General features: G+C 45.2%; 1 pseudogene; it reads right to left on the bottom strand.

The window, feature by feature from the left end:
• Positions 1 to 1,962: 1,962 nt before the first annotated feature.
• The window catches only part of LOC112064205 (developmental pluripotency-associated protein 4-like), a 37,427-nt pseudogene continuing 16,212 nt past the window's right edge, over positions 1,963 to 23,177 (bottom strand).

Raw genomic sequence — 23,177 nt, 5'->3', positions numbered from 1 at the left:
AGCCTGCGAGCCACAACTGCTGGAGCCTGTGCTCTGCAGCAGGAGAGGCCACCACAAGGAGAAGCCCATGCACAACGAAGAGTAGCCCCAGCTCACCGCAACTAGAGAAAGCACATGCGCAGCGACGAATACCCAACGCAGCCAAAAATAAATAAATAAACTTATTTAAAAAAAAAAAGCCTCGATCATATGCTTGAATAAAAGGGGCCTCTAGGGCTTCCCTGGTGGCGCAGTGGTTGAAAGTCCGCCTGCCGATGCAGGGGACACGGGCTCGTGCCCCGGTCCGGGAAGATCCCACATGCCGCGGAGCGGCTGGGCCCGTGAGCCATGGCCGCTGAGCCTGCGCTCCGCAACGGGAGAGGCCACAACAGTAAGAGGCCCACGTACCGCAAAAAAAAAATTTAAAAAAGGGGCCTCTAGTATTTTGTGCACACACTAAGTACTCTTTGGAAACAATGCTGACGGTCATAAGAAATAGGTCATATCAAGGTCTCTAAATTGAAAGGGGTGGAATTATCTGTTGGAAATTTGTAAAATCAAGTTTAAAGAGCATATGAGCCAGAAGGCAAAATAAGGGCGTGAGCTAGGAAACAAGCAAACAGCAGAATTCCTATCCATTTGCCAAACTTTTTTTGAGCATTGTTGTGGGCACGGCTTAGTGTCACGCAGAAACGGGGACTTGTGCTGAGATGTCACTATTCAGAAAATCAGCAGCATTAGAAATGGTCTTGACCTCTTCTCCCCTCTTCTCTTGGGAAGCTGGAGACCAGAAGAGGCATGGGGAGGGTCAGTCTCTCAGCTGTGGTAATCACTACCTCCGAGGCTGCTGGAGGAAGAGATTCTCACCTGGAGCTTCACGGGCTCGGAATGCAAGGTTTGCACCAAAATAAGGAGGAGATCTGAGGCAGATATTAGAAGTTGGAGCAAGTGGCCTTGGGGTTAAACAATGGGAACGGATGGGGCAGGACAGCTCTGGAGACTCGAGTTCAATTTCTGCCTCTGCCACTGATAGTTTGATGATGTTGGGTGATTAATTTAAACTTCTTGAACCTTTGTTTTCTTTTCTATAACATGCAGATGCTAGTATCTACCTTGCCTACCTCTCAAGATTGTTATATCAAATGAGAAAATATCTGTGAAAGAGCTTTGCAAACGAAGACACCTGAGCACGAGAGAGGCGTTAGAGATGAGGGTTCCTTCCTGCAGGGCAGGCACTGGCCATGGCTTTCTTGGGCCGGAAGGGGAAGCAGGGCAGGCACTGGCCATGGCTTTCTTGGGCCGGAAGGGCAAGCAGGGCAGGGATTGCTCCTGGCCGGGGGAGTATGTGGGCAGATTCTGGCAAAGGGTACTGGCAACAAAACTGAGTTTTCTATCATTTCTGACCACCCTTCTCAAGAATGACCTAATGGAGCTAGAAAAAATTCAGGGGAGGAGAACTAAGTGGTGAAGAGAAGGGAGCAACTTTTGGGGGAAGATACACTGAGGAGATAAGGATTCTCCCACAGAGAGAGATAAAGTCTGAGAGACTAGAAGCACTGTTTAACCCCACAATGGTAGAATAGAATCAAGCAGTAAATTGGTAAAGTTCAAGAAGGATTTAGGTATTCATGGATGATAAAATTGACCTCAATTATTGAGCAACTTTGGGGATGTTTAGGGTAAATCACCACCATGAAGTCACTATCGTGAAGGCTCCCCTTAAAATTATCTTAAAAAAAAAATTTCTCATGAGACTAGGGTTGGATAGCTTCTATATCTAACATCTATTTTTTTAAATTAAAAATTGTTTTTAAAACTTTTTAACCATTAAAAAAATGGAAGTATAGTTAATTTACAATGTTGTGTTAGTTTCAGGTATACAGCAAAGCTATTCAGTTGCTTTTATCAGATTCTTTTCCACTATAGGTTATTACAAGATATTGAATATAGTTCCCTGTGCTATACAGTAGGTCCTTGTTGTTTATCTATTTTATATATAATAGTGTGTATATGTTAATCCCAAACTCCTAATTTGTCTCCACCCCCTGTGCTATCCCCTTTGGTAACCATAAGTTTGTTTTCTATCTGATGTCTATTTTCAATTCTCTTCATTAAAGAACTGAGTAGACAAGCGATGAAAAACGTTTTTTCTTGCTAAGTGGACTTCTGTGCAATGCTCAGTGCATCTGTAACCACTAGTGCACTGTCTCCAATTCCTGCTATGTCCTCTGTGAGAAGAGGAATAGGTCATCTCATTCCTGCTGTACCCCAGTGCCTGGCGCAGGTCCCAGCATGCACTGGTGTTTCATCAGTGTTGTAAATTGAATGCCGTTTTCCCAAGAGTGACTGATGGGGTCCTTCTCCAGAGGAGCTGTTCTTTTAGGACCTTGGTCTGAGCCAATAGAAGTGTTCTAGAATTTCACACAGAGCTGTCAGGGCTGGAATCTGGGCTCTGTAAGGTTTGCCTTGAACCATCCACACTACCCACTTGGGCCAGCCTGCCTCTGTCTGCTCCAGGTCTGACTCGAATTGTCAGGTTTCTGCTTTCTTCTGCCCTGTTTGTGGTTATGGAGCCTCTGCTTTCTGCTTGTGAGCACAGGTAAATCTCTAAGTGGATGGCCTGTCTCCTTGGATTCCTTTCTTAGTCATCTTATTTCTCAGGCCTGGCCATTTGCAAATTTTCTCCTTGGGCATCTCTGCTGGTTTCAGCCCCGTGTCCAGGTTTTGAGGTGCCGTCTTCTCTCTGGCCTTGAGGTGATTGGTCCCAGGGGTTCCAAAGTATCTAGGAGAGGACAATGAGCAGAACCCAAGTCAGTCCCGCCTCTTTGCCTGAAGAAGGCGTTGTCTTGAGGACAGATGATATTTGATAGGGCAGAGGGGGGCTTCGAGGAGAACTGACACTTGTCCTGTATCATGCACTGCCCTTCCCACAGCATAGCCACAGCCAAGAGCACAGCCTTCACCACCCATACAGTCCCCAGCCCAGTGTGTCTAGATCCCAGCAAGAGCCAGAAATGTTGAAGGCCTTTGGGTCACCATTGTCCTGGGGAGACTGGAAGCAAACCTCCTTAGTGCTCTCGTCAACAGAGCCAAGAGGCTGGCAATTGTTCCGTCCTACAGGGAGCCACACATGTGAAAGCTGTGATGGGCTCCTGGCCCACATGCCCCCCTGAAAGCCTGCCCTTGGCAAAGAGTGTAGGAGGAGGTACAGACTGGGGCAGGGCCTCTCCCTGATCTGACTGCTTCACAGAAGCTGGGCCTGGCCCATGGCCTATGACTTGGCCTGGAGCAAGGCTGCTCCTTGCTTGGTTCCATAAAGGCCTGGCAGAGCCTCTCTGGGATGAGCTGGCCTGGATCCCGGGGCTTTGGTTGGGAAAGGAGGTCGGCCACTGTCTGTACTTACTCATTGGTTCTCACACCAATGCTGCTCCCACTAGAGCCCTGAGCAGCCCTGTCTTAGTCAGCTTGGGCTGCTATACCACTGACTGGGAGGCTTAAACAACAGACATTTATTTTTCATAGCTCTGGAGGCTGGGAGGTCCAAGATCAAGGTGCTGGCAAGGTGAGGGCCCTCTTCCTGGTTTGCAGATGGCCACCTTCTTGGTGTGTCCTCACATGGTAAGGAGCAGAGGGAGGAGCAGACTCTCCTGTCTCTCCTTCTCGGGGCACTAATCCCATTGGCAGAGGACTCCACCTTCATGACCTAATTACCTCCCAAAGGCCCCACCTCCTAATGCTATCACACTGAGGGTGGGTCAGGATTTCAACACAGGAATTTTGGGAGGGGGGATACAAACATTCACTCCCTAATAAGCTCTCAGGCGAAGCTTGGGGCCCAGGTTGCTCACCAGGATTCCTGCAGCACTAGGAAAACGTCATGGCCCTGGGCCTCAAGAAGCTGCATCTCTGAGGGACTTGAAGGCAAGGAAATCACCTTGAAAACAAGGTTGGTGGCAGCCCAGCAGTGCTCTCTGCCTCTGCATGATGGCCACACATTTCACTGCCTGATGAGGAAGGGTCTTCCCAACCTCCAGAACCAGAAAGAGAACAATGATAATAAGCAGGTGAACATGTATCAAGCATTTCCTCTGTGCTGTAGCAGGGTTTCCTGGATTTAATACTTTGAGTAAGGTAGGCGCTATTATCCTCCATTTTACAGCTGAGAAAACTGAGGCACAGGTATCGTGGCCCAGGACAATTCCTGCCAACAAAGAGGATATAGTATGAAGCCTGGGAGAGTGGGGTCTGGGTGGGGCCCTGGCTAGGATGTGTAGCCCAGTAGTGAAGAGCATGGGCTGACTCTGTTCAAATTCCAGCTGTGCCTCCTACTAGCAGTGTGACATCATCTCAGACCCCTAGTTCTCTGAAAGTTCCCATCTTTCCTAATCCCAATGCAGAATACTCGCTTGACTTTGTTTTCAGTTCTCAGATCTGGCTGCGCATTCATGAATTAACTTGGGTCATGCTCTTCTAGACTTAACCAGGCCCCTGGACCCATCCCATTTATATGCTTTGCCATGGATGTCCATCATTGTGTCCTGAACCTATGGGTAATACAAGAACAGGGTCATCCAAAGGGGACAAAAAGGGAGTTATGCCCTTACCTGTTGGAGTAGACTTCTCTATCAATACCTGTATGTCCTCGCATCTCCAGGTAGGAGGTGCTGATGTAGCCACAGTTGATCACTTAGCTCAGTGTCAAATTAAAACTCCTGCCATAGGACTGTGATGTATATGGATTAAGTCCTAGGCACCCGAATGTACACTGAGTCAGAAAACTCTCCCTGTGTCATGCTCTAGTTCATTAACTAGCTTTCCAGCTCCCTATTGACATTAGAGTCCAAAAGGAATGACAGAATGTTATCTATTTTTAGTAACATGTATCAAGCTCCAAATGTATAACAGGTGTCTCATGTCACAAGCAAGGCAAGGATAGTGACTACTTTGTGAGATACAAAGACGATGAAGAGATTGTCCCTGCATACAAATAATTTACTGTTGATACAGAAGACAAGAAATTTCATAAATAACCATAAGGCAGAAAGAGAAAAGTCCTTTAAGAGAAATGAGTCCCATGGGGGTTTAGATTACTTCCAGTTGGGGTGATCTAGGACAGTTTCACGAGGGAGGCTGCAGGTGAGTTGAGCCTTACGGGATAAGTATTCAGGAGGCAAGGATTCCGGAAAACACAAAGCCTGTAGGAGGAACAAGGCAAAGTTGGATCTCATTAGCGTGAAGGAAAATGGGAAATAAGCCTGGAAAGATGGCAGGTTGACCATATAGGGCAAAGATCTAAACAAAAACATCAGGATTCAGCTTAATTTTTGCCATGAATACCTGATATTGCATGGTTGTATTTGCTCTGGCCAGAAGTTCTCTGGAGGCCAGCACAGAGGATCAAATCTATATCTTTCCAGAGGAGATGTCTCAGAGAGACTGGGCTCTCCATCCTGTGTCAGAAGCAACCATAAAGAGCAAGGATGAGATATATCATTTTAGCTATTGGAAAGCAAATAAGTAGAAAGCAGATTAAAAACTCCAGTCAACGTCACCAAATAAGAGATAAGTGTGTGTGCTGGGGGGCAGGGATTTAAGCTGCAGTTTTCTGTAATTTGCCCATTAGCTTTGGGCTGGCCCAATTTGATGCAAGTTGAAGGGCTATGGAGTGGGGTGAGGATGGAGACCAGGACCACTGGCCAACCATCAGCACCATCTTAATTAAATGTTATATTGAAAAACAGTGGCTAACGACAGTCGGTTACAGTGGCTTTGCCCAGATGGTTTCTGCTAACACAAACAACACCAGTCTGTAGGGCAACTTTAATTATTTTTACACTTTTAGGTTTCAATTTGATTTTAAGTTCTCTGGGGTTGATAGACTGGGCAGAAACAATGCAAAAACTCATCAAAAATATGTGATGAAAGTGGAGACTAGCCTAGACTTGCTTAGTAAGCTAGACTGCATACCTAAATGTTAATTAAAATGATTTATCAGATCAGGCGAGAGATGCTAGAAAGATAAGAAAGTGCCAGAAAGAGAAGAAAGACTTTCCAATTTCTGTGCTCACAACAATTACTCAGGGTGCTTTAAAAACACAAATATATAAAATGATAAATTGTCCTCTATGATGCTAAACGAAATGTTGTTAAGAAGAAGCGGCAGATGAACAGGGGATTTTCACTTAATCATCCATCCCCCCATGTCTTCCCTGGGAACTACAGAAGGGAGCTAATGCTTCTTTATATAATTATTTGTTTTTGTTTTTGCTTTGACTAGCTGAAAAGTCATCAAATATTGAAATTAGAGCATTTGATATCATTCATTCATTAAATGAATATTTCTTCAGACTAAGGGCAAGTAAAAAGATAGAATAACTATAAGTTATGTTAAGTTATGAGAGTCCAACAGTGGGTTGAATTGGAGAAGAATGAGGTAAACTTACATGGAGAAGGAGATCAGAAAGGGAACTGAGGGGCAGCAAGATAAAGGGACCTGTCCAGGGTCACCATATAGTCAGTGGCAAGGTCAGAGCCCCCATCTCCTAACTCCTGGATCTTTGGACTATGCTACGCGTGCTGCCTGCTTTGACACAGAATCTGCCTTCTGTTCTTTAGCATCTGTGTGGATATCGGATGATTTCTTGGCTAGTTGCTAAAAGTAGGTGGGAGGCTGAGTAGTGAGGAGAGGAGGGGGTCACGAACTAGAGGTGTGCTACGTGCTGCTACACGTTTCCAAAAAGCTCACAGAGGGGACACAGCAAACTTTTAGAGGTCATTGCCCTGTCCTGGAGAAGACCTATAGTGTGATGTAATTCTTAGCAATGGAACACGAATGTGGGTGTGTAGAGAGTGGGGTAGGGGCTTGCTGCCTTTTCTCCCACCTCCCTGGGAGCTGCCTTATGGCCTCCTTCCACTGGTTTCCTTCTGCTGGTTTAGGCAGGGCTGCTTGTCAGCCTTTGGAATAAGTATTAGGTAAAATCATAGTGAATGAGGCCTCAGCTCAAGGAAAGTACCATTATGAAAAGAAGAATTAGATCGAAAAAGAGAAATTTCAAACCCATAACATTTTGCAAAAGAAGAATGGAAATTGTGCTTTCAACACAAGCAGGCTAGTACGGTATTTCTCTAACAATGGCAGTTTCCACTAATGACTATAATGACTTTGCATGTGGTAACTAAAAAAAATGCAGTGGCTCAGTCCAGCCCTACTGGGGTTTCTGGACCAGGCCTGTGGTTGACAGAAGTTCAAGGCTGAAGCAGTGAGGCAAGAGTAAGTTGACTGGCTCCAGTTACCACCCTGGGAAGTCAGTAGGTCTGTCCTGACTTAACAGCAGAGAGCGGGTCACAATGACCTGTCCCAAATTAAATCTCCAGAGCTCTACAAAAAAATATTCTTATTTTCAGAGCACAAGCACTATATATAGTACAGTAACAGGAGAGTTTCTTCCCACCTGGCTCTGGGAAGAACACCCGTTTGTCTGAAGCTTTTGATCTCTTAGTTCTCTGCCATCTTAAAGGACACTTCCGGCTGGGTTTGCCTACACAACAGTCTGTAAACCACCAGACCACCCAGAGCATAGTCCTTAAACCACAACATGGCACATTTTTGAGGATAATCTATTATTTTAGATGACTTTCTAAGTATCAATACTTGAACAACTGCAAGCACGGCCGAAGTTCAAGTGAGATTTTGAAGTAACTAGTTACATCTTAAATATGATGTAGTATAGACACAAATCAAAAAAAAAAAAAGAAGAAAAAGAAAAACTAGTGTAACTGGTGGCAATGCTTTTCTTAAGAGAGGGAATAGAAATATGGAAATATCTGAGGGGCAACTTTCACAAATCAAAAAAAAAAAAAAAAGAAGAAAAAGAAAAACTAGTGTAACTGGTGGCAATGCTTTTCTTAAGAGAGGGAATAGAAATATGGAAATATCTGAGGGGCAACTTTTCTATTTCTTATCAAAAGGCTGAATACCACCAAGGTTTTCTGGGCCTTTGCTTGGCTCTGTCCATTTTATGGATGCAGCAGTTGAAGTCCAGAGATAGCCCAGCTAATGTCCAGGGTTAGCAGTGGAGATTCACTGGGTGTCTGGGTTTCTATTGTGTCATCTGAACAGAAAAAACAAAGATGATTGAGGCCCCTAAGATGGGAAAATATATTTGATAGGTTGGATTGTTATTCTTCCAATACTTCCTTCCCAATTCCCAATTGGCTTCTTATAGAATTATACCTCCATACACTTTGCCATGTGGTTTTTTTTTTGGTACCATGGCAGACAGAGTGGCACCATGGCACTCTGTTAATGTTGGTTTTGGCCCTATGACTTGTTTTGGCCAACAGATATTAGCAGATGTGATGTGAGCAGAGTCTGGAAACATGCTTGCATGTTTTGGCTAGACCTCTTGCGCTTATGTGATCCACCATGAGAAGAACATATCTTGCAGAGCTCTGGGTCCCAGAATGAGAAAATGTGTACAGCAAGCCTGAACCCAACTTGCAGCCTGTGGCCCAGCTCAGCCAAATCTCTGCCTGAAGCAGAGCTGCCCTAGCTGAGTGAGAAAAACAGTTGTTGTTGGAGACTGTGTGTATGTGTATGTGTCTGTTATGCAGCATTATTACACCAATAGCTGATTAATACAGTAAACGTCTGTGGAGCAGGCTAGATATCAGCTAGGGCAATTGTAGCCTGGTACTCACTTATTTATCACACAGGCACTAAACTGCTCCTTTTGGCAAGCGTTGTGCTGGGCCTTGAGCATCAAATAGGAATAACACGTGGTCATGGCTGGAGGGGTAGACAGTCAAGTAACGTAACAGGCACCTAAAAGACAATGTGCAAGGGTGATAGTAGGGCCATGTACAGTGTGCTGAAGCCACACTGTATATCCACAGGAGATCACAGAAAGTGACACAGAGGCTAACAATTGAATCAGGTCTTCAAGGATGAACAGGAGTTTGTTAGCAAAACTGAGAAAGGCATTCCAGGCAGAGGGAACCGTGCAAAGGCAGCGCCATGGAATGTTCACAAAATACAGAGTAGCTAGCTCAGTGAGGCTAGAGAATGAGGGGAGTGGCAGGAAGCAGGGCCAGAAAGTTGGACTGGGGCTAAGCTGGAAGGGCCCAAGACTGAGGAGTGTGGACCTTAGTTAGTAGCTTTAGATGGTGGACTTTTAAAGGGAACTCTCTGAGATTTTTTAAAGCAGTGGGTGATGCAATCAAATCCATGGTTTAGAATAATGTTTCTTAAGGTGTGGTCCCAGGAGCAGCAGCGTCAGAGTCACTTAGAAGTTGTTAGAAATGCACATTTCAACCTAGAAACCACTAAACTATTAGAAATGCACATTTCTAACCAGACCTACTGAAGCAGAAATTCTGGGGTGGGCCCAGCAATCTGTATTTTAAAAAGCACTCCAAGTGATTCTGATACATGCTACAACTTGATATGCAACTGCTTAGGACAATCGCCTTTCAGTCATCAGAGGTTGGAGTGAGGGACTCATGCTGGGAAGAGTTTCTGAAGAGCCCCAGTAGATTCAAGGTAAGGAAAGATGAGAGATCTTAACCACTCAACTGGCCCCAGAGCAACCAGATCACGGTGGCCAGAGCATAGGCAGAGTAGGCATGCATGCATGCATTCATTCATGCATGCATTCCTTCACTCATTTGCTCAACAAGCCTTTCTTGGCAATGACTATGAACAGGGACTGAACTGGGTGGGTCCTAGAGGCAGAAATCTGGAAACAAGGGTGTTGCTGTCCTGTAAGGGACGCACCCCCAGTGGCATCAGCCTTGTTCTGGCTGGAGCAAGATTCCAAATGTTTACTAACCTCTTTCTCTTTAGAGGTTAATGAGCAAAACTTTGATTAATTTCAAGGTCTCTGATGAGTAAGTTGATGACATTGGCCCTCATTGACTGAACATTTGCTATGTACCAGACCGTGTTCTAAGCTCTATGCAGCTATTGAGAGAATAGACATCCTGCCTAATTTTTTTTTCTTAATTAATTTATTTTTGGTTGTGTTGCGTCCTCGTTTTGCTGCGCGCGGGCTTTCTCTAGTTGCGGAGAGCGGGGGCTACTCCTTGTTGCGGTGCACGGGCCTCTCATTGCGGTGGCTTCTCTTGTTGCGGAGCACGGGCTCTAGGCGTGCAGGCTTCAGTAGTTGTGGCACACGGGCTCTAGAGCGCAGGCTCAGTAGCTGTGGCATCCGGGCTTAGTTGCTCCACTGCACGTGGGATCTTCCCGAACCAGGGCTTGAACCAGTGTCCCCTGCACTGGCAGGTGGATTCTTAACCACTACGCCACCAGGGAAGACCGATCCTGCCTAATTTTATGCAAACCTCTAAGTGTAGAAATGGGATTTGAACCCAGCCAGCCACTGTGTTGATGACATCTTTCAACCTGCTGGGCTAGTAGAATATTGAGAATTCCTGGTGAAAGTAGGTAAACATCACATTGTAAGAACAGAACTTTGGAGAGTACAGAGAGAAACCGACTTTATTCTTTCCCACCACCTGCTTGAACCTGTTCTGTGGAGCTAGTTCCCTTCTGCTCTTGGGTATGTGTACGGCAGGTCCCCTGACTTTTCTGGTCATCTGTAGATAATGAAAGGTTTTCCAGCTACTTGTTGTCACAAATGTGATAACACTTCAAGAATAGAAGTATCCATAAAAATAGAGTCGCCATATGATCCAGCAATCCCACTCCTGGGATTATGTCCAGACAAAACTATAATTCAAAAAGATACATGTACCCCTATGTTCACAGCAGCACTATTCGCAGTAGCCAAGACATGGAAACTTAAATGTCCATCGACAGATGAATGGATAAAGAAGCTGTGGTACATATATACAATGGAATACTACTCAGCCATAAAAAAGAAGGAAATAATGCCATTCGCAGCAACATGGATGGACCTAGAGATTATCATATTAAGTGAAGGGAGTCAGAAAGACAAATACCATATGATATCACTTATATGTGGAATCTAAAATATGACACAAGTGAACTTACCTATGAAACAGAAACAGACTCACAGACATAGAAAACAGACTTGTGGTTGCCAAGGGGGAGGGACGGATTGGGAGTTTGGGATGAGCAGATGCAAACTATTATATATAGAATGGATAAACAACAAGGTCCTACTGTATAGCACAGGGAACCATATTCAATATCCTGTGATAAACCATCATGGAAAAGAATATGAAAAAGAATGTATATATACATATAACTGAATCACTTTGCTGTACAGCTGAAATTAACACAATATTATAAATCAACTATACTTCAATAAAATAAATATAAAAAGAGAATAAAAGTATCCAGCCAAAGGTGTTAGTTAAAACTCTAAATTTCATTCAAAGTTCTTTCTGGCAGCTCTAGCCTGTGCCAGGCCTGGAAGCTTCTTAGTGTGGGGTAGGGCACGGTTGGCTTCTTCTTTTTTTTTTTTTTTTTTTTGTTAAATAAGGTTTATTGTTACCTTTATTGCCTATAGTCTATAAGATGCAACTTTATTGTGCCTTTGCAAACGGGATACATTTCTTAAAAAAACTGATCAAAATTTTCCATACATATAGTTCTATATGATAGATTACAGTGCAACACTATTGTTACATAATTATAGAAATACTATAGAACCCAAGAGCACAGGGTAAGCAAAAGAAATACAATCCTGAGCCATCTGAACAAGATGATTTGATGAATCCTTTTAGTATAAGTCTAGAAAACATGGAGGAGGGCAAAAAAATACACGCACACTTCAGTCAGGAGCAAAATACATTAAATACCTGTTCCTTGCTAGACACAGGTGGGGGTAATGGTGAATTTCAGACACACGCACACTCATTCACGCTCCCATTTTCTTCTCCTAGCTTCCCTCCCATCCCCGATCCGTTCCCTCCCACCCCTTCCCAAAAGTAAAGATCAGGCACTAAGTCCTCGTGAACCCCACATCTGCCTTGCTGGAGAACATTAAAATAAGAGTGTAGGTCATCACCCATAACATGAAACAAAGCATGTGCTATAAGCCAGTTCCAGCTGCTTCTGCCTCTTTGGAAGTAAATGAAGCATATGCTCACTACAGTTTCAAACTGTAGAGGGCAATGTCTTGGAAGCAGATTTTTTTCTACAGTATTTGAGGGCAATAAAGGGATAGAGAACTAAGAGTCAGCTCGGCCCCAGAAATCCCTAAAGAAGGCATGACAGCCTCACTGTGCTTGTTCATGCAGGCCTCTGTCTCTGATTATAGCCACCCTGATGGGGGACAGGCATGTCTCAAGGCCCTGCTGGGAGTATGATCTGTTGCTAACAGTCCCCGAAAGAGGATGTCAACCCATCAGATATAATCTAAGAAGTCAGACTAAGAAGGGAATCAAGCGTGAAGGTGAAAATGCTCTAAACCCCTCCACAGTCTCCATCCTCACAAGAAGGTGTGGGTGGGGTGTGTGTGTGTGTGTGTGTGTGTGCACGTGCACTTGTGCAATTCTGCACTTGTCCTATGGCTCCTGCTGACTTTAGTTTCTGAAGATAAACATGCATCAGAGTTAGTTCAGAAACACCTAGTTCTTTTTCAAACATTAAGAATTCCAGGTAGTGCCCCCAAATTTTCAAGCATTATGAGTCCCACTGCAGGAGCTCAGTAAATATTCATTAAATCGACTAATTAACAGGACGTTTGCTCAAAGGCAGGAAGATGATAACAGGTTGGATGGCACTTAGGGGCCCTGCCTTTACTCCTGTGTCCCCGCTGCCTCCCTTTGTCCTTCACTTAGCTTTCCCTGCTTGGCTAAGTCAACACCTGGTCATCCTCAGAGGCTGCCTGAGAATGTCAGCTCCTGTAATGGAGCCTTCCACAGATTCCCTCTGCAGAATGAAAACTGCCCTCTTCTGGGTTCGCCCAGCACGCGTACACGCCGTGGTCTGCTTCGTGAACCACACTGTAATAGTGATTTGTTTGTGTGTTCACGGCCCCCGTTCCAGGCTCTTGTGTCTCATTCATCTCCATTCCTACAGTGCCCAGCACAGGGCCCTCCCAGGGAGGGCTAGTAATGGGTATGAGTGAATAAATCCTAATGTCCATTCATCAAATACTAATTGTACACAGTGGTCCCCTCCAGCAGACTCGGGACTCTGTTGCTGAGAGATTTCCCAATTCAACTGCCACCCTTTCATTTGGTAGGTCAGTTAGAGCTCACATTGGGCAATGCCTCCCAGCACCTTGGCTGGGTGCCTGGCACGGCCCCCTGATGCTGCCACTCCATCGGGAGACTGGAACAGAATTGGAGCTCTCAGGGGCCTTGGCATCACCAGTTATTAGGTACAGAGAAGCTCTCTTGATCCCTAATTTGAGAGCGTTGAGTTGAAGAACTGACATGACCACATAAATGCGATTCTGTAGCATAGAGAAAGGCCCACTCACGGGGCCTTCCACATCCTTGTCCAGAACTTGTGTCACTTTTCTCTCAAGTAGGAGCAATCCTCATGAAGAAGACAGGCTGTTGCTGGCCTGACCTGAGGCCTTTTAGAGAGTCTGGGGTGCTTCCATTTTTAGAGACTCTTGGGATACTAAAAAATGGTGACATTCCAAGTGTTTCCATGCTAAGAGGTGGGTGCTTTTAACCCACAGAATGGCAATGTGGTTGTGCTATTACCAAGGATTTATTTTTAAAAACAATTACATTGGGCTTCCTTGGTGGCGCAGTGGTTAGGAATCTGCCTGTCAATGCCGGGGACACGAGTTCGAGCCCTGGTCTGGGAGGATCCCACGTGCCGCGGAGCAACTAAGCCCGTGAGCCACAACTACTGAGCCCGCGTACCACAGCTACTGAAGCCTGTGCGCCTAGAGCCTGTGCTCCGCAACAAGAGAAGCCACCGCAATGAGAAGCCCGCGCACCATAACCAGGAGGGGCCCCCGCTCGCCGCAACTAGAGAGAGCCCGCGTGCAGCAGCGAAGACCCAATGCAGCCACAAATAAAATAAAATTAAAATTAAAAAAATAAAAATAAAAACAATTACATCATAGTATAGTAGTGAAGCATAGGGACCCTGGAGCTCAGATAGCCTGAGTTCAAACCCTTGCACTTATTAGCTGTGTTATCTCATCAGCTGTGTGACCCTGGACATGTTATTTGGTCTCTCTATACCTGTTTCTAGTCTATAAAAGGGACATAGTATTAACTCCTTTTCGGGTTTTTGTGAGGATTAAATGTAAGTCTTATACAAGTACCTAGACTCTTAGAACAGTATGCTTTGTATACATGTCAGTCATTATTATTATTACCTTATTGCACTCCATGCAGTGTCATCTAGTAAGAGGATGCTAATTTAAAGTTTCATCTTGAATATTATTTTCTTTCACTCTTGTCAGGGGATCTCACTGACTGTATATACAAAATTTCTCTTGCAGGTCATTTCAAAATTCTAAGTTCGAGGACCTTTGTGAACAGAGGCCTGGGCTAGCTGGTCTCTGGATGCCCCTTGTGAAATGGGATGCCTGCCCCTACTTCTGAGCGTGGTACCCCACTTAAAACCTCCCCTCCCCGTCCCCAGTGGCACACATCCAGTCTCAGGACTAGGGCTGTGGCTGGGCTTCCGCAATGACAATACAGTGACAGAGGGTGGGGCGGTGGAGCAACTTCCAAAAAAAGATGCAGACGCATAGGTCTTCGGATTCAATTAACCAATTGTTTGTCGGGCCACAAGGGTGTGGCTCTTCAAACAGCAGATGCTGTTGTCTCCCTGGCTCAAGTTAAAGCGATCGTTTTCCCAGTTGGCACAGAATAAGTTCTACACTACTAATAAGCTGGCTGGCACAACGCGAAGAGCCCCGGTGCCAGTACTGGCAGTACCTACGGAAGGCTGTGCGGATCCCTTTCCCTAATTATAGCTGCGACTGTCACGATCCAACTTGCGGGTGATGTGCAGTCACTACCTGTGTGCCATAGAGGATTTAATGTCACCTAACACCTTCTTGTTGCTACCCTAGCAGGAGGCTGGTATGTAGGAAGAGTGGCATCCACGTAGCATGGAAGCTGAGTGAGTGGGGGCCTGGGCACAGGCAGGGTGCCCTGACTTCGGAGGTCACACCGAGCTATGTGGTGACCTTGGCCCCTAAGCCACCACTGTCAGGGCTCAAATGCTGGCACCAAAGCCCTGTGTTTAGATGCCTGCTCTGCATCCTTCTGAATCTTGGCCAGGTTTCAGCACCACCAATGATCTCTTGCCTAGCAGCAGTGAGGCGGCAGTCACCACGCAGAGGTGAGGGGAGGCTGCTCTGCGCTCCCAGGGAGAGTGGCTACAAAATCCTTGCCACTCTCCCCGCAGCAGCAGGGGAAGTGGCACCTTGGGAGCCTGAAGGCATGAAGTGCAAATGAGAGGAAGGGGTTTATTTTCAGCTAAACATTCCAAATCATTCAGATGGCTGTGAGCAGACTTTTTACCAAAGACTTCTGGGATGCTGGCTTGCACCATTAGCTGCTAGCCAGCATGCCATTACCCTGCGCCTAGGAGGAGTGGGCACCTGGTGGGGTTTGGGTGAGGGATGCCCATTGACTGAGTTATTTCTAGGGCAATTATTTTCCTGGTTTCTCTTCCCGCAGGAAAAATTACCCACATCAGTAGCACGTTTGCAGGCCCCGTATTTCTAATGTGCTTTGCCTGGAGCGGGCAATGTGCATTACCCATCACCTGGGGAGGAGCAAAGGGTGGACGGAGGGGTGAATGTATTCAACTCCCTGGGCCTGCAGGCGGGGTGCTTGGCCTTGAAATTTTTAAATTCCTACCTCTGAAGTACAACATTTAAAATATTTATTCTGAATATTGAGAAAGACTTCAGTGAAAAGATAATGTATTTTTTTCCTCTAGCTCTTTCACTCTGTCCCCAATGAAGAGAAATTCTCTAAAGGAATAGTTTCCAAAAGAAATAGAAACAGATTCACAGATACAGAGAACTAGTGGTTACGAGTGGGGAGAGGGAAGTGGGGAGGGGCAAGATAGGGGTATGGGATTAAGACAGTGGTCCTCAATCTTTTTGGCACCAGGGACCGGTTTCGTGGAAGACAATTTTTCCACGGATGGGGTGAGGGGGGATGGTTTCGGGTTAGCTCAAGCACATTACATTTATTGTGCACTTTATTTCTATTATCATTACACTGTAATATATAATGAAATAATTATACAGCTCTCCGTAATGCAGAATCAGTAGGAGCCCTGAGCTTGTTTTCCTGCAACTAGATGGGCCCATCTAGGGGTGATGGGAGACAGTGACACCTGAAGTGTGTTGCTTATGTCCGGTCTGCTCTGTAAGATGTGGCTTAATTGTCACTTGCCACTCACAGATAGGGTTTTGATATGTCTGCAAGCAATTGATTTATTATGGTCTCTGTGCAGTCAAACCTCTCTACTAACGATAATCTGTATTTGCAGCCACTGCCCAGGGCTAGCATCACTGCCTCAGCTCAACCTCAGATCATCAGGCATTAGATTCTCATAAGGAGTGCGCAACCTAGATCCTTCACATGTGCAGTTCACAGTAGGGTTCGTGCTCCTATGAGAATCTAATGCGGCTGCTGATCTGATAGGAGGCGGAGCTTAGGAAGTAACGTGAGTGATGGGGAGCGGCTGTAAATACAGATGAAGCTTTGCTCACTCACCCACCGCTCACCTCCTGCTGTGCAGCCTAGTTCCTAACAGGCCACGGACCACTGCTGATCTGTGGCCCAGGGGTTGGGGACCCCTGGATTAAAATATACAAACACTATGTACACAATAATAAGCAACAAGGATATACTGAACAGCACAGGGAAATATAGCCATTATTTTGTAATAACTTTAAATGGAGTATAATCTATAAAAATATTGAATCACTATGTTGTGTACTTGAAACTAATATAATACTACAAATCAACTATACTTTAAAAAAAGGGTTCTAAACTATACTTTTTTTAAATCAAAGGGATTTTTTTCTTTCATGTGAAATCTATGCTACACTCAGTATATAAAACTGGAACAACAACCCTCTCTGCTGATACCTAGAGGTGGTACCAACTCTTTTTTCCCCAGGAACCTTGGAAGCAGCCCCACAGATTTCCAGCATCCTTGGTGCTACTAAACCTCTTGGTTTGATTTTACAGTCATCTGCCTCATGCTCAAAGTTCCCAGTTTGACCTCTTATATTTGCAAGGGGGGCCTTTGGGAGTCTTAAGGGACAACTGGGTATTGTCAGTGAGCCTTTGATGTGGAAGCCTCAGGGCCTGGGTATTTCATCCTACATGATTCAGGTGCATAGATATGGGTGCACAGAAATCTGAGGTTCCTCTTCTCATATGATTTGTATTGGTCAGTGCTTGGCAAAGATTTGTAATTTGTGGAATCACTTGTCAATCAATAAGTATGAATTGCACTCTTCTGTGTGGACAATGTCCCTGATCTATCTCATGGATTTTACAGTCCCAAGTGGGAAGATGACAGTAGGACACAAGCAAACATAAATGATTATTTCTGCTAGTGATAAGTGTTATGAAATAAACAAAGCTCATGGGAAAATAAAGCTTCATGGGAGAGAGAGAGAATGACTGGACAGATGGAGGGGGGTGGGGGCTGGTGGTAGTTCTTTAGACTGGGAGCTCCAGAAAGGCCTCAACAAGGAGTGACCTGGACGCCAGAAGCTACCCAGCCAGGAGAAAACCTGGGGGAGAGTACGTGCGGTTGTGGGAAGAGCAGGTACATAGACCGTGAGGAGGGCACACACTTGGCTTGTTTGAAGAGCAGAAAGCTGGCCCACGTGACAGAGACCTTAGTGACCAGGGAAACCAGATTTGGGGACTGATCAGAGAGGTCAGGGCTGGGCATTTGGGTCTTATTTTAAGAGTTATGGGATTGTGGTGGAGGATTTTCAGGTTTTCTCCCACTTGAGTCTTTTTCGTTTCTTCCAGTGTTTGAATTGCAATTCATATCCAGAAGATGAGCAAGTTTATCTGTTAATAATGCTACCTTATCAACAACGCAAACCTACGAGTACCCCAAATTGAAAAAATGAATGGGGTCTCAAAGGAACCAGAAATACTAATTTATTTAACAAATACTATTTTCTTTTTATTGCTAGAGTCTATACTTAGAGCTGTGTGATCTTAGCCCAGTCACTTAAACTCCCCGTGCCTAATTTTTCTCATCTGTAAAGAGGGGATAATAGTATATTCCTTATAATGTTTCAAAGATAAAATACTTGTAAATGCTTAGAACACATGGTTAACAATATGTTTGCTATTATTATATATGCAAAAGCACAATTAACTGACATTTGTTTATTTCACACATATTTCTTGAGAACCTACCATGTGCCGAGTGAGCGCTATACTAGGTGCTGAGGATACAGCTGTGAACAAAGCAGGTTCAGTCCCTGCCTGGCACCTGGCTTCCTGCTCTTTACTCAGTGAAAGGAGGCATGGGATTGCTGAGGAGGAACCCACCACTTTTGGCCAATGCATGTGGAAGTGGTGAGGGAAGGTGCCCTCACCTTCCCTCACCCAGGTTAGGGTTTATTAGCCCAGGAGCTACTGGGGGTCCAGTAGTCCATGCCCTGGAAACCCCCTGAACTCTGCAGATAATGTTCAAATATGAAGAGAGTTCCCTAAGAGGAATCTGATGCCGTGAGTGTAGCACTTGCTGTGTTCTCGGTCCCTGCAGCCATCTAGCTGATAACATGCTATCACTGAGCCCTAATCCCCAATCCTGAGACTTCACCTCTTCTCAGCTCCAGTCCTTGCTCCTGCTTGAATCGGTACCCCCAAAGGATTCGCCTGCATCTCTTTCCCCAACTTAGGAATGTCCACCAGGCACGTCCCAAGAGGACAGAATCAGGCACGCATGTTCAGTGAGCCAAGTTAGCTTCCCAAACGAGGGCAAGTGTTACTTGCAGGTTCCTATCAGTCTAGATTCAGACAAGTTATTGCGATTTTTAAAAAAAAAAATCACACCAGTTATTTGAAGCATAGTGTTAGAGCAGGAAGGGTCAGAGAGCTCACCCAGGGAACGGCATTTTAGAGATCTTTCTAAACTACAACCATTCGCATGGTATTCCCCATCTAAAACGCTTCCACACTTTGCGGAGCTTTCCAGGTGATCCAGACACCGTGGTGCCAGGCCTTCATGATGTGGCTCCCATATGCTGCAGTGGCCTTGTCTCCTCCCCGTGTTTCCACCACAGTGTGCTGCTTCAAGTCCTCCCAGCATGCCCTGGCCTCTCTCCCTGCATCCTCTGCCAACCCCTACCCAGATTTACCCACGGATACCTTTCAGCTTTTAGGACTGACTTGGGCCTCACCTCCCCCAGGAAGCCTCCCACCCTCACTCAACACTGGATCGTGTGCCCTGGGCTCCGCTGGGCTACAGCACTCCCACACTGGGTCACCTGGGCCGTTTCCTGTTACCTCTCTCGGTAGACCCAGGGCCTCCTAGAGGGTAGGGCCCACCTTTTTATCTGTATAGCTTCCCTGAACTTAATAAATGGCTTTTTTTTTTAACATCTTTATTGGAGTATAACTGTTTTACAATAGTGTGTTAGTTTCTCCTTTACAACAAAGTGAATCAGTTATACTCTCGTGGTCACAAAGCACAGAGGTGATCTCCCTGTGCTATGCGGCAGCTTCCCACTAGCTATCTAATTTACATTTGGTAGTGCATATATGTCCCTGCCACTCTCTCACTTCGTCACAGCTTACCCTTCCCCCTCCCCATGTCCTCAAGTCCATGCTCTAGTAGGTCTGTGTTTTATTCCCGTCCTACCACTAATCTCTTCATGACATTTTTTTTTCTTAGATTCCATATATATGTGTTAGCATACGGTATTTGTTTTTCTCCTTCTGATTTACTTCACTGTATGACAGAATAAACGGCTTTTAAATGAATAAATGAATGAAATAACTTTTCCCTACGGTCCTATTGAAAATCTCTAAGCACATTCATGTTTATCATTTCGTAGGGGTCAATTTTGGGGTCTGGGAAAAATACAGTCATTATACCTATAAAAGTCCTTGGAACACTGGGATTTTTTTCCCCTGTGATATAGCTTTTGTATTGTCAGATAGTTATTGATTTTTTTTTTTAATGCACACTGGGAAGAGTACATTATGATTACAGCTGTTTAGAAGGTCTGCTAGGGTGTTTGGATTCGGGCTTGAAGAACCACAAGTGGTATCAGAAATCCCTTGTAATTGGGTAAATGTAACAGCTATAATTAATTTCAGCTACATATAACAGAAAGCACCTTACACAGATATTTATTCCTTAAACTGCCCTAGAGGTATTTATTTATTCCTCTCTCATATAAAAGAGGCCTGGAAGTTGGCTGGCATCTTCCAACTCCTAGCAGTGAGACCATGGGTAATTAATACCTTCTAAACCCAATATTATTTTTAATTTACAAAGATTAAATTAAAAATAATATTAAATTAAAAATCTGTAAATTAAAAATAATATTATCAGACTTCCCTGGTGGCGCAGTGGCTAAGAATCCGCCTGCCTGTGCAGGGCACACAAGTTCGAGCGCTGGTCCGGGAAGATCCCACATGCCGCAGAGCAACTGGGCCTGCGAGCCACAACTACTGAAGCCCGCGCGCCTAGAGCCCGTGCTCCACAGCAAGAGAAGCCACCGCAATGAGAAGCCCACGCCCCGCAATGAAGAGTAGGCCCCGCTTGCTGCAACTAGAGAAAGCCCGTGCGCAGAAAGGAAGACCCAAAGCAGCCAAAAATAAATAGATAAAATAAATAAATTAATTAAAAAATATTATCTGTAAATTAAAATTAATATTATCATAGGGCTTTTGTGAAGCTCTCATGTGATGAACCCTGGCCCGGCACAGAGTAAATATTCAATAAATGTTAGGAAAAAAGAAATCTATTATTTCCGCTAGCTGTTTGCTCTATCAGTACCTCTTCAGGTTTGCTGCTTTTTAGTAGTATTGATAAACTTCCAGAGATATGTATAATTTCAGACATTAGCTGCAAGCATCCCTGTGCCACCATTTATTGTAAACATTTGTTTTAAACATTGCGGTGAGCGCTGACACAGCAATATTCTCCTGTCCTCAGATACTGCTGTAGAGGGAGTACTTCCTGGGGAGAAATAAGTCTATTGCGGGAGGCAGAATGCGGCCCAGCTGCCTTCGGGCCAAACTCCCAGAAATATGCTTCTTATAAATTTAGGTAGTAAAGAAAAAAATTGAAAGTGAATCATGCAGAAGAAAATCATGCTTTCCGACTTTAACCTACTTGAAGTTCAGAAAGTTAACTTACAATTTGCATGCAATGAATATAGTCCCCTAAATACAATAGCTGATGAATTATTTTATACACACATTTTAAATACAACATATTATTTAGTTACGATTGGGAAGCAGCCTTAAACTTTCTTTTAAGCAGCTGAAATATACAAAACAGTTACAAGTGGAAATACTACTGCAAAGTGCCCTGCATTTTTAGCCCAGAGCTAAACCACAGAAGTCTCAGCTTACTTAGAAAAATACAAAACAACAGTTTCCAAGTTAAGAATTATGTGTTTTCAGGAGGGAAGAAGGGAATAACAGCTTTGGCTTAAAATGCTCAACCGTTCAAAGTCATCACACTTACAATTAGAAGAGAGCAGCTCCTAAGGTGGTCTGTATCCGAAGAGGGAAATCCAGCCTGGAAGCAAATTATCGCTGATTCCTCACTAGACATCTTCACAATGCTCAGCTGAAGACACTCCCATTAGAAGCTGTTGAGGCCATTTCTACCATTTCAAGAAGGGCAAACATTTGGTAATGCAAATGACATTTTCATCTTCTTAACTGGAATGAATGGTAACTAATGAAATGTTTTTCCCTTTTTATACGTAAGTGTCTCTGTATCCCAACCCAAAGCAGACATGTTTGTGTATCATCTGCAACCCACCAGTCCAGAGCCCCGGAAGCAGGAAGGGTGGAGGGTGTAGGGTAACCTTTCCACCATGACTACAGTCACCGATGTGCCCTTTTTCTGGTATCCTAGTCTCACTCGAGCCTTTTCATTAACACATCATCAATCTGAACTCATGGGGCACAACATACTGGAAAACTGCAGGCGGGGGGCAAGAAGGAGGCGCTCACTCTCCCTGGTTTCTCAGGAACCCAGGCTTATCCAGCATGAAATTACAAGTGTACCCCGTCATCTGTGTCTGCAGGGAGACTTCTGTCATGGACCACACCCCACTGGACACCCGAAGTCTCTTGTGGCGATTCTGTTGCCTCCATCATCCTGGCCTTGGCTGCAGTTCTGGTCCAGGAGGCCAGCATAGCCTTGGGGCTGAAGTTGTTACTACAACAGTATTAGCTCCTCCAGTGAGAGCGGGAGATTCTTCTAGTGCAGGCTCCCCTCCTCAGGCCAGAGGATCAGTCCCCTCAGAGCACATCTTTTTCTTAGACCTTTCTAGATACGTTTCCCCTTAGTCCGCCTTTGATTTTCTTTATGAATGTCTGGATCTTGGCCTCCTTTGCTGTGATAGGAATATTCTTTTGATTTGGGGAAGCGCATTCGGAGAGCTGCTTATAATGCGTCCGACCTCTGCTCAGCTGTCACTGATGCCAGGCCCACGCCAGGTCTCGGGGAAGCAGGCTGACTGGTGGCAGTTTAGAGGGTAATGGAGGATGAGGTATCTTCTTCGGAGGTTTTAGGCTCTCGTTGCGTGTAGCATTCTATTGTGGACAGCAGCCTTGTCATCCTTCACAGATGATTCTCATTTGGTCCCCTTTGAGGAGGGAGGAGGTGCTTGGTGAAGCTGAGGCACTGGCTTGCTTGAAGCTAGGTGTTTCTCTCCAGCTTTTGCTGACAACAGGTTTGAATTTGAGAGTCACGTATTCTTCCCCCAACTTCTCTATGGGGTTTCACTCCTTGCCTTTTGCGTTCTCCATCGTCTGAAAAAGAGTTAAGGTTGATAAAAAAATTCTTCTGACTTCTGGCTCAAGGCTGTTTTTCCGAAAGTCTCCTCCCACTCCCTGCCACCCAAACGCATTCCCAAACCCACCATTCTTAAAGATGTTTCTTGGGCTTCCCTGGTAGCGCAGTGGTTGGGAGTCCGCCTGCCGATGCAGGGCACGCGGGTTCGTGCCCCGGTCCGGGAGGATCCCACATGCCGCGGAGCGGCTGGGCCCGTGAGCCATGGCCGCTGAGCCTGCGCGTCCGGAGCCTG

The sequence above is a fragment of the Physeter macrocephalus genome, chromosome 20 (genome assembly GCF_002837175.3).
Source record: "Physeter macrocephalus isolate SW-GA chromosome 20, ASM283717v5, whole genome shotgun sequence".
Classification (NCBI taxonomy): domain Eukaryota; kingdom Metazoa; phylum Chordata; class Mammalia; order Artiodactyla; family Physeteridae; genus Physeter; species Physeter macrocephalus.
This window is presented reverse-complemented; position numbering and strand designations above follow the sequence as displayed.